Raw genomic sequence first — 11,251 nt, 5'->3', positions numbered from 1 at the left:
ATGGCCTGGGAAAGCAGTGGAAGATGACCCAGGTCCTTGGGCCCCTAACCTACATGGGACACCTGGAAGAAGCTCCTGGCTCTTGGCTTGGATCAGTTCAGCTCTGGCCATTGCAGTCACTGGGGAGAGAACCAATGGAATGGAAGACATCTTCTCTCTTTCTTTCTCTCTCTCGCTCTGGCTCTGGCTCTGGCTCTGGCTCTCTCTGTAACTCTGTCTTTCAGGTAAATAAAACATATCTTTAAACAAAGAAACTTAAATGAGCCCTACCCCTTGGGCATAAACTCAGCTAAATCTACAGTGTCTGTCATCTGTCCATAGTAAAACTCAAGTCTGGTACATATCTCTCTTCAGCTAGACATTACTGTGTCCTTCCTTTAAGAATCAAGAACAGGGGCCAGCATTTGGTACAGATTAAGCAGCTGCTCACAATGCTGGCATCCCAGATGAACTCAGGTTCCAGCCCCAGTTCTGATCCACTTCACTACTAATGTGTGTAGGAAAGCAGCAGAACATTGCTGAAATACTTCAGCACTTCCCACCTATATGGAAGAACCGTTGGAGTTCCATGCTCCTGGTTTTTGCCTGGCCCAGTCCCAGCAATGGTAGTCATTTGGGGAGCAGGTGGAAGATCTCTCTCTCTCTCATAAATAAATATTTTAATAGAGTCCAGAACAGACTATAAATTGCTACTACACTACATTTGTCACTATGATGTGCTGAATAAAAAATAATTAATGTATATTATCATGTACTTATTTGGATGATTGATTACTGGTAATTAGTCTTTAGTTTTAAAGAAAAAATTTCAAGTGACAGTATTTATCAATAGGAAAAAGTTGAAACAAAGCACTCTCTCTTTTTTTTTTTTTCTACAGGCACAGTGGACAGTGAGAGAGAGACAGAGAGAGAAAGGTCTTCCTTTTCCATTGGTTCAACCCCCAGTGGCCACTGCACCCGCAACCGGGATAGAATCCAGTGCTCCATCCAGGACTACAACCTGGTGTGCCGGCGCCGCAGATGGAGGATTAGCCTATTGAGCCACGGCGCTGGCCAAATCACTCTCTTAATCTCACAAAGTCATGTGGCTAGGAGAAGGCATATCTGATTTTTTCTAATCAGCCTTCCTAAAAATTACAAATTTTTTTCTGGCAACAGTGAATTTGGCTCATCATAGAAAGTTCTGCATGATACTGCAAGAGGTAAATTTTTGATTTATAGGAAATTTGAAAACCAATTATGCTTAGTCTCTAATTTCTGATTTACTTACAGAACAGAAATTACACAGATAAATGTTACTTTGTCTAATTTTTAAAAATATTTACTTCTTTATTTGACAAGCAGTCATAGATAGACAAGGGGAAAGACCAAGAGAGAGGTCTTCAATTTGCTAATTCACTCCCCAAATGGACACAATGGCCAGAGCTGGACCAACTCAAAGCCAGGAGCCAGGAGCTTCTTCCCACATGGGTGCAGGGGTCCAAGCACTTGCACCATCTTCTACTGCTTTCCCAGGTCATTAGCACAGAGCTGGATTGGAAGTGGAGCAGCCAAGACATGAACCAGCACCTGTATGGGATACCAGTGCCACAGGCAGAGGCTTAATGATTATGGCACAGCACCAGCCCCCACTTTATCTAAATTTTGGTAAACCCATGAGTTGCACCACAATGCTATTTTCTTTTCTTTCCTTCCTTCCTTCTTTCCTTCCTTCTTTCCTTCCTTCCTTCTTTCCTTCCTTCCTTTCTTCCTTCCTTTTCTTCTTCCTTCCTTCCTTCCTTCCTTCCTTTCTTTTCTTCTTTCTTTCTTCCTTTCTTATTTTTCTGTGTCATGAAGCTTGCACATTGCATCCAAGGACATGGACCAGGGAGAGAGGCTTATGATTACTCTGTGCAAGAACTCTCCTCTTGGGGGTCAAAGCATCTGACAAGGAAGCTCTCCTAGATTAAGTCCTCAAGCGCCTCTCTCAATAACAAGCCAGAGAAGGTGTGCTAACTGGAGAGCATCTTTGGTTTAATTAACTCTGGGAGGTCTGAGTGTTACTGGGGTCCTCATTGGGCTATAATAATGGGTCATGAATCATTTGAATGTGACTATTCACCACTAGAGGGCTCTGTAGGGTCAATTACATTTTCACAATCATTGACACCTGATTCCCCACTGTTGTCTCCAGCTGCTCTTTTGGGGAAGAAAGTCTGCTCCACTTGCAGGATACTTAAGTCCAGCACTGGAGGAAGCATAACTGAAAGAGCCCACAGCTGAGATAAAGGCATAAAGACACTTGCTTCCATGTGAGAATGACTAAGAATACTGTCTTGATTGGGTTGGGTAAAAATCACCATGAAGAGGATCAGGGACCTCTGCATCTCCAAGTGTTTTTCTACCTCCCAGCTGTGAACCCAGAATAGTGCATCCATTGATTAAACAATGATTCCATACTTCCATGTGGTGCTTCTCTGCTTAACATTGCCTGCTGAATTCTTGTTCCCATATATTTTTACCCAGCATGATTAATTTTCTCACTTCTGCCTGACAATACTCAATAATTTACACACTGTGCTCTACATTTGCACACACTGCCAAGCACTTTCACTTGATGTGCATTATAAACCTGATAAATTGCCCTAATGATTTTTATTATTCCATCATTGTAAAAACCCCAGTTTCATGTTCTTTAGTAAGTTTGGCATAATACTGAAAGTTGGATGTTTGCCATTGAAGACACTGTATTTTTGCTCACTGGTATTACCTAGATTAGGAGTAGTGATATCCTCTGTTATACCTTCAATTTGAACTAAATTCTAAAACATGAATAAAATTGCTGATAATGGAGATGAGGTTAAAGAGATAGAAGACAAAATTGGGGACTCTGATGGTGTGAGTGAGCTGTTTATTGGTGATCTGTTTCTTATATTAAACCTGCTGCTGTGGGTTTGCCAAGTTATGCACCACTCAATAGCCTTCTTCATGAATCTTTAAGAATTCTGTCCCAAATCTCGTCCCTTAATTTCACTTTCACAGTTACAGAAAATGAAATTTTGAAAAAGCTGCTGATTATGGATTTCAATTATTTGCAGAAAATCTGTCTTGCTAATGTGTGAATCAGTGATGCTAAAAGATTCCTCTTATCTCTCCCAGCAAGAATCTTTCATTGCCCACACTGCTGTAGAAACTTAGAGTGCTGTAGGTATAGTCCAAAATGGAGGCTGTCATGATGAAATTATTTTAATATGCATTTTAAATAATCACCATATTTTTGTGTTGCTATTGACTAACTCACAGTATCATGTTATCCTTTGTTCAGCTGAGCTATACTGCAATCTTGTTTATGGACATGATCATCACTTTTTACCCAGAGATCAGCATTCATTACATATCTCATCTGAGTTAGGCAAGTATCAAGGAATGAGGTTGTGTTGGTAAATAATTTAGTTATACTGTGTGTTCTGTGGAATTTAAAGTTTAAAAGAGATAATTTATCATAACCACCTCAAAGGTCCTTTGGTACATCTTTCTGAATCACTTAGAGATGAGAACTCCTTGGAAAGAAGAAATGAAGTAGCTGACACATGGAGCCACTACCTGTAATGCCAGCATCTCATGTGAGCACTGGTTTGAGTCCCAGATGCTCCATTATGATCCATCTCCCTGTTACTGCATCTTTTTTGGGGAATGAACCAGCAGAAGAAGATCTCTATCTCCACTGCAGCCTTCTCTCTCTGTATCTCTGCCTTTCAAACAAATACTGTAAATCTTATTTTAAAAGAACTTAGGGTCCAGCACTGTGGTGTAGTGGGCTAAGCCTCTGCCTGTGGTGCCAGTTTGAGTTCCAGCTGTTCTTCTTCCAATCCAGCTCTCTGATTTGGCCTGGAAAAGCAGTAGAAGATGGCCCAAATGCTTGGGATCCTGCACCCATGTGGGAGAGAAGAGTGAAGCTCCAGGCTTCTGGCCCCTGCTTCAGATCAACCCAACTCAGTCTGTTGTGTCTACTGAGAAGTAAACCAGTGGATAGAAGATTTTTCTCTGTCTCTCCCTTTGTCTGTAACTGTACCTCTCAAATAAAACAATAATTTTTTTTATTAAAAACAGAGTTTATCCTCACATTTGGAACTTCTAGTAATTTTGATGGGTTGAGAGGAAATTTGTAAAGTCTGTGATACAACTGAGAGCCTTCCAAGTCCTAGCATGTAAGAAGAGAATAGCGAGCAGACAGCTGGTAGACAAGACCTGACAGGGTACAACCCATACATAGCATTGTCTTTCTGAAGACCATAGTAAGTCCTATGGTCCCTGTTCAAAGGTCATGGGAAACCATCCACACAGTTGAAAGAGGAGTGTGACTTGATGAGATTTTGGTTTGTAAAATGGCCTTAGTACTTAAGAACATCTCCAGAGAAAACATAGAAGAGTACTGCTGGATGGTAAATCTTCATTAATAGTAACAAGACTTGATGAAAGAAATGGCACCTTTAAGGGAAATGTAATTCAGGGAAGGGAGATAAGAATTAGTGAATCTTTTCTCCTAGGATGGTATTTACACCAACTGTAGATATTGGGGCCCTAATTTGGTGTGTTGAAGAAGATTCCTCTAGGATCTGGAATAACTTGAGCATCAGAACACATAATTTCAGACTATAATGCCTTTAACAAGATAAGAATCTATGAACTCATAATGATATAGTACATAATGACACACTAACTAGGACAGAAGAGTGAGCCCTTAGCTTTGATGCTAGATCAAAGTATAAATGGAGAAACAATATTGGGAATTAAAACACCAGCATTTCATATAGTATTGATGATTAAAAATACTATTAAAGGTAGTGGATGAAAATTTGATAGGAAGTAGGATACTGGCATAATATTGGAATAATTTTTAATAAAAGTCCACACATTCCAAAAAGGAATAAAAATGTGTATATAGCACAGCATATATGAATGCGGTGGTGAAGCAAGGTTTGCCACTGCCTGCCACACCAGCATTCCACATCAGAGTGCTGTGGTGCTGCCTCAAGTTCCAGCTTCCCTGCTTTTGATCAACCACAATGTGAATGCACCTGGGAAGGCTTCAGAACATGGCCCAAGTCCTTGGGCCCTGCCACCCATGTGGAAGACTGGGAAATAGTCATTCATCCTAGCTTCAGCTTGACAAAGAACTTAACATTGCAACTCTGGAAATGAACCAGCAGAGACAGAGAGAGAGAGAGAGAGAGAGAGAGAGAGAGAGAGAGAGATCCAGCTTTTTGCTATGGCCTGGGAAAGCAGTAGAAGATGGCCCAAGTGCTTGGACCTCTGCACCTGCATGGGAGACCCAGAAGAAGCTCTTGGCTCCTGGCTTTGGATTGATGCAGCTCTGGCTGTTGCGGCCAATTGGTGAGTTAACCAGTAGATGGGAGACCTGTCTCTCTCTCTCACTGCCTCTCTTTCTCTCAAATAAATAAATCCTTTTAAAAGATATAGATGTAGACATAGACATAGATATAGATATAAATATAGATATAGATCACTCATTGTAATTCTGCATTCAAAATGGATAAATAAATCCTTAAAAGGTTGCATGTGAATCAATCTGGCAGAAATTCACTAAGTACCAAGTTGATAGCATCCATCATAGGACAGATGGGAGACTGAGCAGAGCCCAGCATTGAACCATGGTGCTTCTGAAGAGAATACAGGGCCCACATTTTCTCAGAAAGGAACACTGGAGGGTCCCAGCTTGGATCATCTCTGCTCTTGATATCTATTAAGAGTTTTCATATTAGGATTTTATATTAGAATTCCAGAAAAATAACATTGAATCACAGTGGGAGAAATGATATTTTAACACGGTTGGAAAAAGATGTGATAGTTCTGTGGATTGGGTTGTGTTGGATTAATGTTGGTTTCTTAAATTGGGGTTCATATGCTATTTATCAGGGGACCACCCTATAGTTAGCAGAAACATCTTGGGTCAGGGGCAAAAGTGCTAAAAGTTTACTAACTGGCCATTCTCAATGAATGGGACTCACTCATGGTATTTCTGTAAGTTTGAAATAATTTCAAAATTAACTACTCTTAAAATGACCAAATTGTAAGATGACAGTATCCACATCATGTTAGTAAAACAGGGACAGCATCAAATACTATAAAGGCTAAACCTTACCCAATTCCCATTAGGCCAAAGTTATAAAACTGGACCCCCTCTAAGCATCTACATGCCTGTATGGAGACTGCAAAATAATACAATAATATTCACAATGTGTTTCCTGTTCTGAATACATTTGTGATAGTTTTGAAACAGCTTGATCTTTTTATTTTAAAGATTTTGAGAACTCTCTTGATCTTTAGAAATAATTATTTTATTTTTGTACTGAAAAGAAAATATGTGGATATGTCTCAAATCTGTTGGTTTACTCCCCAACTTTATGCCACAGCTGGGGCAGGACCAAGCCCAAGCCAGCAACCTGAAACACAATCCGGGTCTCTACAAGGGTGGCACGGACTCAACTCCTTTAACCCTCATCACCGTCTCTCAGAATGCACACCAACATAAAGCTGGAATCAGAAGCAGAACTGGGACTTTTCCCAGGCTCTCTGACATGGGATACAGGCATCCCAAGCAGTGGTCACACCACTATGTCAAATGGCCACTCCTTCATTTTTAATTTAGTTTTGATTTGGGAATCAGAGAGACTGAGAAAGACAAGCAGCAGAAATCACTCATCTGTTGGCTTACTACACAATGCCCACCACATCAGGACTGAATTAGATGAAAGACAGGAGCCAGGAGCTTCATCCAGGTCTTCCATATGGTTGACAGAAATGGTTGGGCCATTATCCACTGCTTTCTCCACAGACTAGCAAAAATCTAGAATGGAAGAGGAGTTGCCAGGACTCAAACCTGCACTCCAGTATGAGATGCCAATGTCAGAAGAGCAGCTTAACCTATTGAATCACATGTTAGTCCCTGCATCAATTCAAACCAGTGCACTCACCCTACCCTGTATATATTCAAAGAATGCAAAGCTGGATATCCCCTCCCTTTCCTTATTATTATTATATTAGTTCCTCAGCAGAACCATTGTTCAGTTTAAACTGAGAGAACAGAGCAGCTCTGATTAGTACAGTGATATGCTTTTTGGGTTTTTGGACACTTTTTTAAAGATTTATTTATGTATTTATTTATTTGAAAGTCAGAGTTACACAGAGAGAGGAGAGATGAGAGAGAAAGAGTTCTTCCATCCACTGGTTGACTCCTCAAATGGCTGCAATGGCCAGCGCTGTACCAATCTGAAGCCAGGATCCAGGAGCTTCTTCTGGGTCTCCCACACAGGTGCAGGGGCCCAAGGACTTGGGCCATCTTCTTACTGCCATAGCAGGCCATAGTAGAGAGCTGATTTCTATGCCACAGGTCCAGACCCTGGACACTTTTTTGAAGGTTGAGTAACTGATTTTGGCAATGACAGAAAGTTTCTTTTACAATGACTTTGATGGGGCTGGTGCTGTAGCATAACAGTTAAAGCTGCTGCCTGGAATGCCAGCATCCCATAAGGGTGCTGGTTCAAGTGTCAGCTGCCCAACTTCCAATCCAGCACTCTGCTATGGCCTGGGAAAGCAGTAGAGGATGGCCCAAGTCCTTGGGTCCCTGCACCCACTTGGGAGACTCAGAAAAAGCTCCTGGCTCCTGGATTTGGATCAGCACAGCTGCAGCCATTGCAGCCATCTAGGGAGTGAACCAGCCAATGGAAGCCCTCTCCCCCTCTCTCTCTGCCACTGCCTCTCTGTAACTCTGCCTTTCAAGTAAATAAATAAATCTTTTTAAAAAAGTGAAAGAAAAAGAAATAATAAAATGACCTTGCTTCCCACAGCTAAAGTATTTTATGTTATCAGGATGTTTAAGGGCAGCAGCCAGTAAATTAGTTTTGTAAAGCTCAGTCTGTACTGTTTGAAGAAATTTATTCATTTCTGCCATCGTAGTTTCAGGTTTTGGAGACAACAGCTTTTAAAACATTTTTTAATCCTGATTTGCATTTTCATAAGCCAGTTGTTGTAGTAATATTTTGCCAATTCCTGATTATCTACCTGATGTCCAATAGCTTTTTCTAGCCTATCCACAAAGGACATATAGCCCTCAGTCAGCCCCTGATGGACTAAAGAAAAGGAAGTGGACAGGTCTTTAACATCAAGAATCTTTTTCCATACTTTTAATTAATGTTAGAAATTTTTACATAAGCCTTCGTCAAAGGATAAGCAACTTGTCGACCAAGATCCAAATACACTTCTTCTCTCAGCAACTGCTCAAAAGTGGTAGGGACATTGTTATTTAGTTAATCTATGGCTTGTACAGAGGCCCAGTCTCTATTCCTGAGCCCAAACAGTGTACTGGGCTGGAGTAACCAAGATTTTAATTAAAGTTTTCCAGTTCCATGGCACCATCTGACATCCTTCTCCAATTCCCTCCAGTATGCCCACTGTACAAGAACTCTGTATCTTGTACTCCATTAAGCCCTTTTTTAGCCCTCTGTAAACATTATAAGGAAGATGTTCATGCCAGGGAGCTGCATTTTCGGGTCAAACTACAGGACAAACAGTTAACACTGGTGATTTCCCTTGCTCCTTGGCTTGTGGAAGCGTACCTAGCACCACTGACACACCTGAAGGGGACTCAGATATCACCACCACAACAGCAGATGCTGAGAGTGCAGAGGTCTCTGTGAGGCAGTGGGGACAAGCCCATTGCAGAGGTCTCTGTGAGGCAGTGGGGACAAGCCCATTGACCGACCTTCCTGGCCGGGGACAGTGGCCAAGGGAATTGTAACCTTGCTAATGGCATCCCAGCAGAGATATCACACGTGCAAAAACAGAATAGGAGCTCAAGGCTCCTGATGTTATTTTTGACCAACTTTCTCTCAATCAGTTACTTTTTTTTAGATACATTTATTTATTTCAAAGTTAGAGTTACACAGAGAGAGGAGAGGTGAGAAAGAGAAAAAGGTCTTCCATCCACTGGTTGACTCCTCAAATGGCTGCAATGGCCAGTGCTGTACCAATCTGAAGCCAGGAGCTAGGAACTTCTTCCTTGTCTCCCACATGGGTGCAGGGGCCCAAGGACTTGGGTCATCTTTTTACTGCCATAACAGGCCATAGCAGAGAGCTGGATCAGAAGTGGAGCAACCAGGACTTCAACCAGTGCCCATACAAGATGCTAGCACTGCAGGTGGTGGCTTTTACCCATTAGACCACAGTGCTGACCCAACAATCAGTTATTTTTAAAGTGCCTTCATCAGGGTTCCAAGGATAGCAACTATTAATTTTTTACAGCAAGCATCCAATTACTTTTTGGTAAAGAGTGTTCCTCTTCGGGCCAGCACCATGGCTCACTTGGCTAATCCTCTGCCTGCAGCAGTGGTATCCAATATAAGCACCAGGAGCTAGTCCCAGTTGCTCCTCTTCCAGTCCAGCTCTCTGCTGTGGCCAGGGAAGGCAGTGGAGGATGGCCCAAGTGCTTGGGCCCCTGCACCCACATGGGAGACCAAGAGGAAGCACCTGGCTCTTGGCTATGGATCAGTGCAGCGCCAGCCATAATGGCCATCTGGGGAGTAAACCAATGGAAGGAAGACATTTCTCTCTCTCTCTCTCTCACTGTCTATAACTCTACCTGTGAAATAAAAAAAAAAGTGTCTCTCTTTCTAAAGGAGATAAAGCAGCCCAACTTTATGTTTCCATTACACCAGGTATGGAATTCCCCATCTTATGACTCACCAGGATCTTGAAGAGATGAGTGTGCAAGTGAAAGGAGAGACAGGAGAGACAGGACATGGAAACTGTTCCTCTGCAAAGTGCTGCCAGACTAACCCGGTGTGTTTTCTTTATTGTTTCTTGATAATGATTACAACAGTATATTGTACATCTCATGCATGTGCTCATCTAACTCCAAGGTTTCTCTGGAACATGTTTATCAAGACATATTAGATAAACAAGTCTAGGGAAGCTGCTGCATGTCTTTGGGAAGCCAACATTCCCGCAATGCTCAGTGCTCTTCTTGTTAGTGGACCATAAACTATACTTAGTCCCTGCAGCCACATGCTGTGTACTAGGAAGAAAATGTCTTTGCTTTGGCAGAAATCTTATTCTCCACAGTCACATTTGACCATCTTTACAAACCTTCCTATGAGCAACCAGGTTGACCAGATCTGAGTCCACTGTGTCTGTGAATGAATGTGACTTTGCTTTATATCCAAATACTGTTCTTCTATTTTGGATTATATATGTGTTTTGTAACTGTGCTTTGATTCATAGTAACTCAGCTTTTTATGTAATTGATTATTATTGAATGGAAACTGAAAATATAAACAAAATATTGAAAGGGAAAAAAAAGAATTTATCCAAATATTCCAATGTATCCCAGAAAATTTTTTAAGTATAAAATGGTGACCACAAATAAATAACTCCCTCTTGCTCTTCTATCCAACCCTCTCATTTATCTCTCACTCAATGCTGCTCAACCTCTCCCAGTACCTCTAGTACTGATTGAGCTCACTGCAGGAGTGTCTGTCTCCCCACTGCACTGTGAACTTCTGCCTTCACTCAGCTCTATCTCCTGTGTTCACCACTCACGTAAATTCACTTTGATCACTCCAATGGTTAATGAGGGAATTATTTCCTTAGCAACTCCATGATATAGAAGAGAAAAATCAAGTCTTTCATGTTGCTTCTCTGTAGGAAAATCTTTCATGGAGAAAGAAATGTTAATGTAAATGTTGGAAAGACATTATTTTATTTATTTATTTTTATTTTTATTTTATTATTATTCTTTTTGCCAGACAGAGTTAGACAGAGAGAGTTATAGACAGTGAGAGAGAGAGAGACAGATAGAAAGGTCTTCCTTCCATTGGTTCACCCCCCCAAATGGACGCTACGGCCAGCGCACTGCAGCGATCCGAAGCCAGGAGCCAGGTGCTTCCTCCTGGTCTCCCATGCAGGTTTAGAGCCCAAGCACTTGGGCCATCCTCCACTGTCTTTCTGGGCCACAGCAGAGAGCTGGACTGGAAGAGGAGCAACTGGGACAGAATCCGGTGCCCCAACCGGGACTAGAACCCTGAGTACCAGCACCACAGGTGGAGGATTAACCTTGTGAGCCACAGCACCGGTAGGAAAGACATTATTGATTATTCTCTGGCCTGATATACCTGGACAAGCGTCCTACCAAAAGCACTGGAGGGATTGGCACTGTGGCACAGGGGGTTAATGCCCTGGCCTGAAGCACCGGCAT

The 11,251-nt window shown here is 41.9% G+C and overlaps 1 long non-coding RNA gene across 1 annotated transcript; it reads left to right on the top strand.

Moving 5' to 3' along the window:
• The first annotated feature begins 662 nt into the window (after positions 1-662).
• Positions 663-10,445, top strand: LOC138843435 (uncharacterized). The gene is made up of 3 exons (XR_011378139.1): positions 663-1,202; positions 3,854-5,373; positions 9,714-10,445. It is a non-coding gene; the product is annotated as an uncharacterized lncRNA (long non-coding RNA).
• The last annotated feature ends 806 nt before the right edge of the window (positions 10,446-11,251 follow it).

This window comes from Oryctolagus cuniculus, chromosome 8 (assembly GCF_964237555.1).
Source record: "Oryctolagus cuniculus chromosome 8, mOryCun1.1, whole genome shotgun sequence".
Classification (NCBI taxonomy): domain Eukaryota; kingdom Metazoa; phylum Chordata; class Mammalia; order Lagomorpha; family Leporidae; genus Oryctolagus; species Oryctolagus cuniculus.
This window is presented reverse-complemented; position numbering and strand designations above follow the sequence as displayed.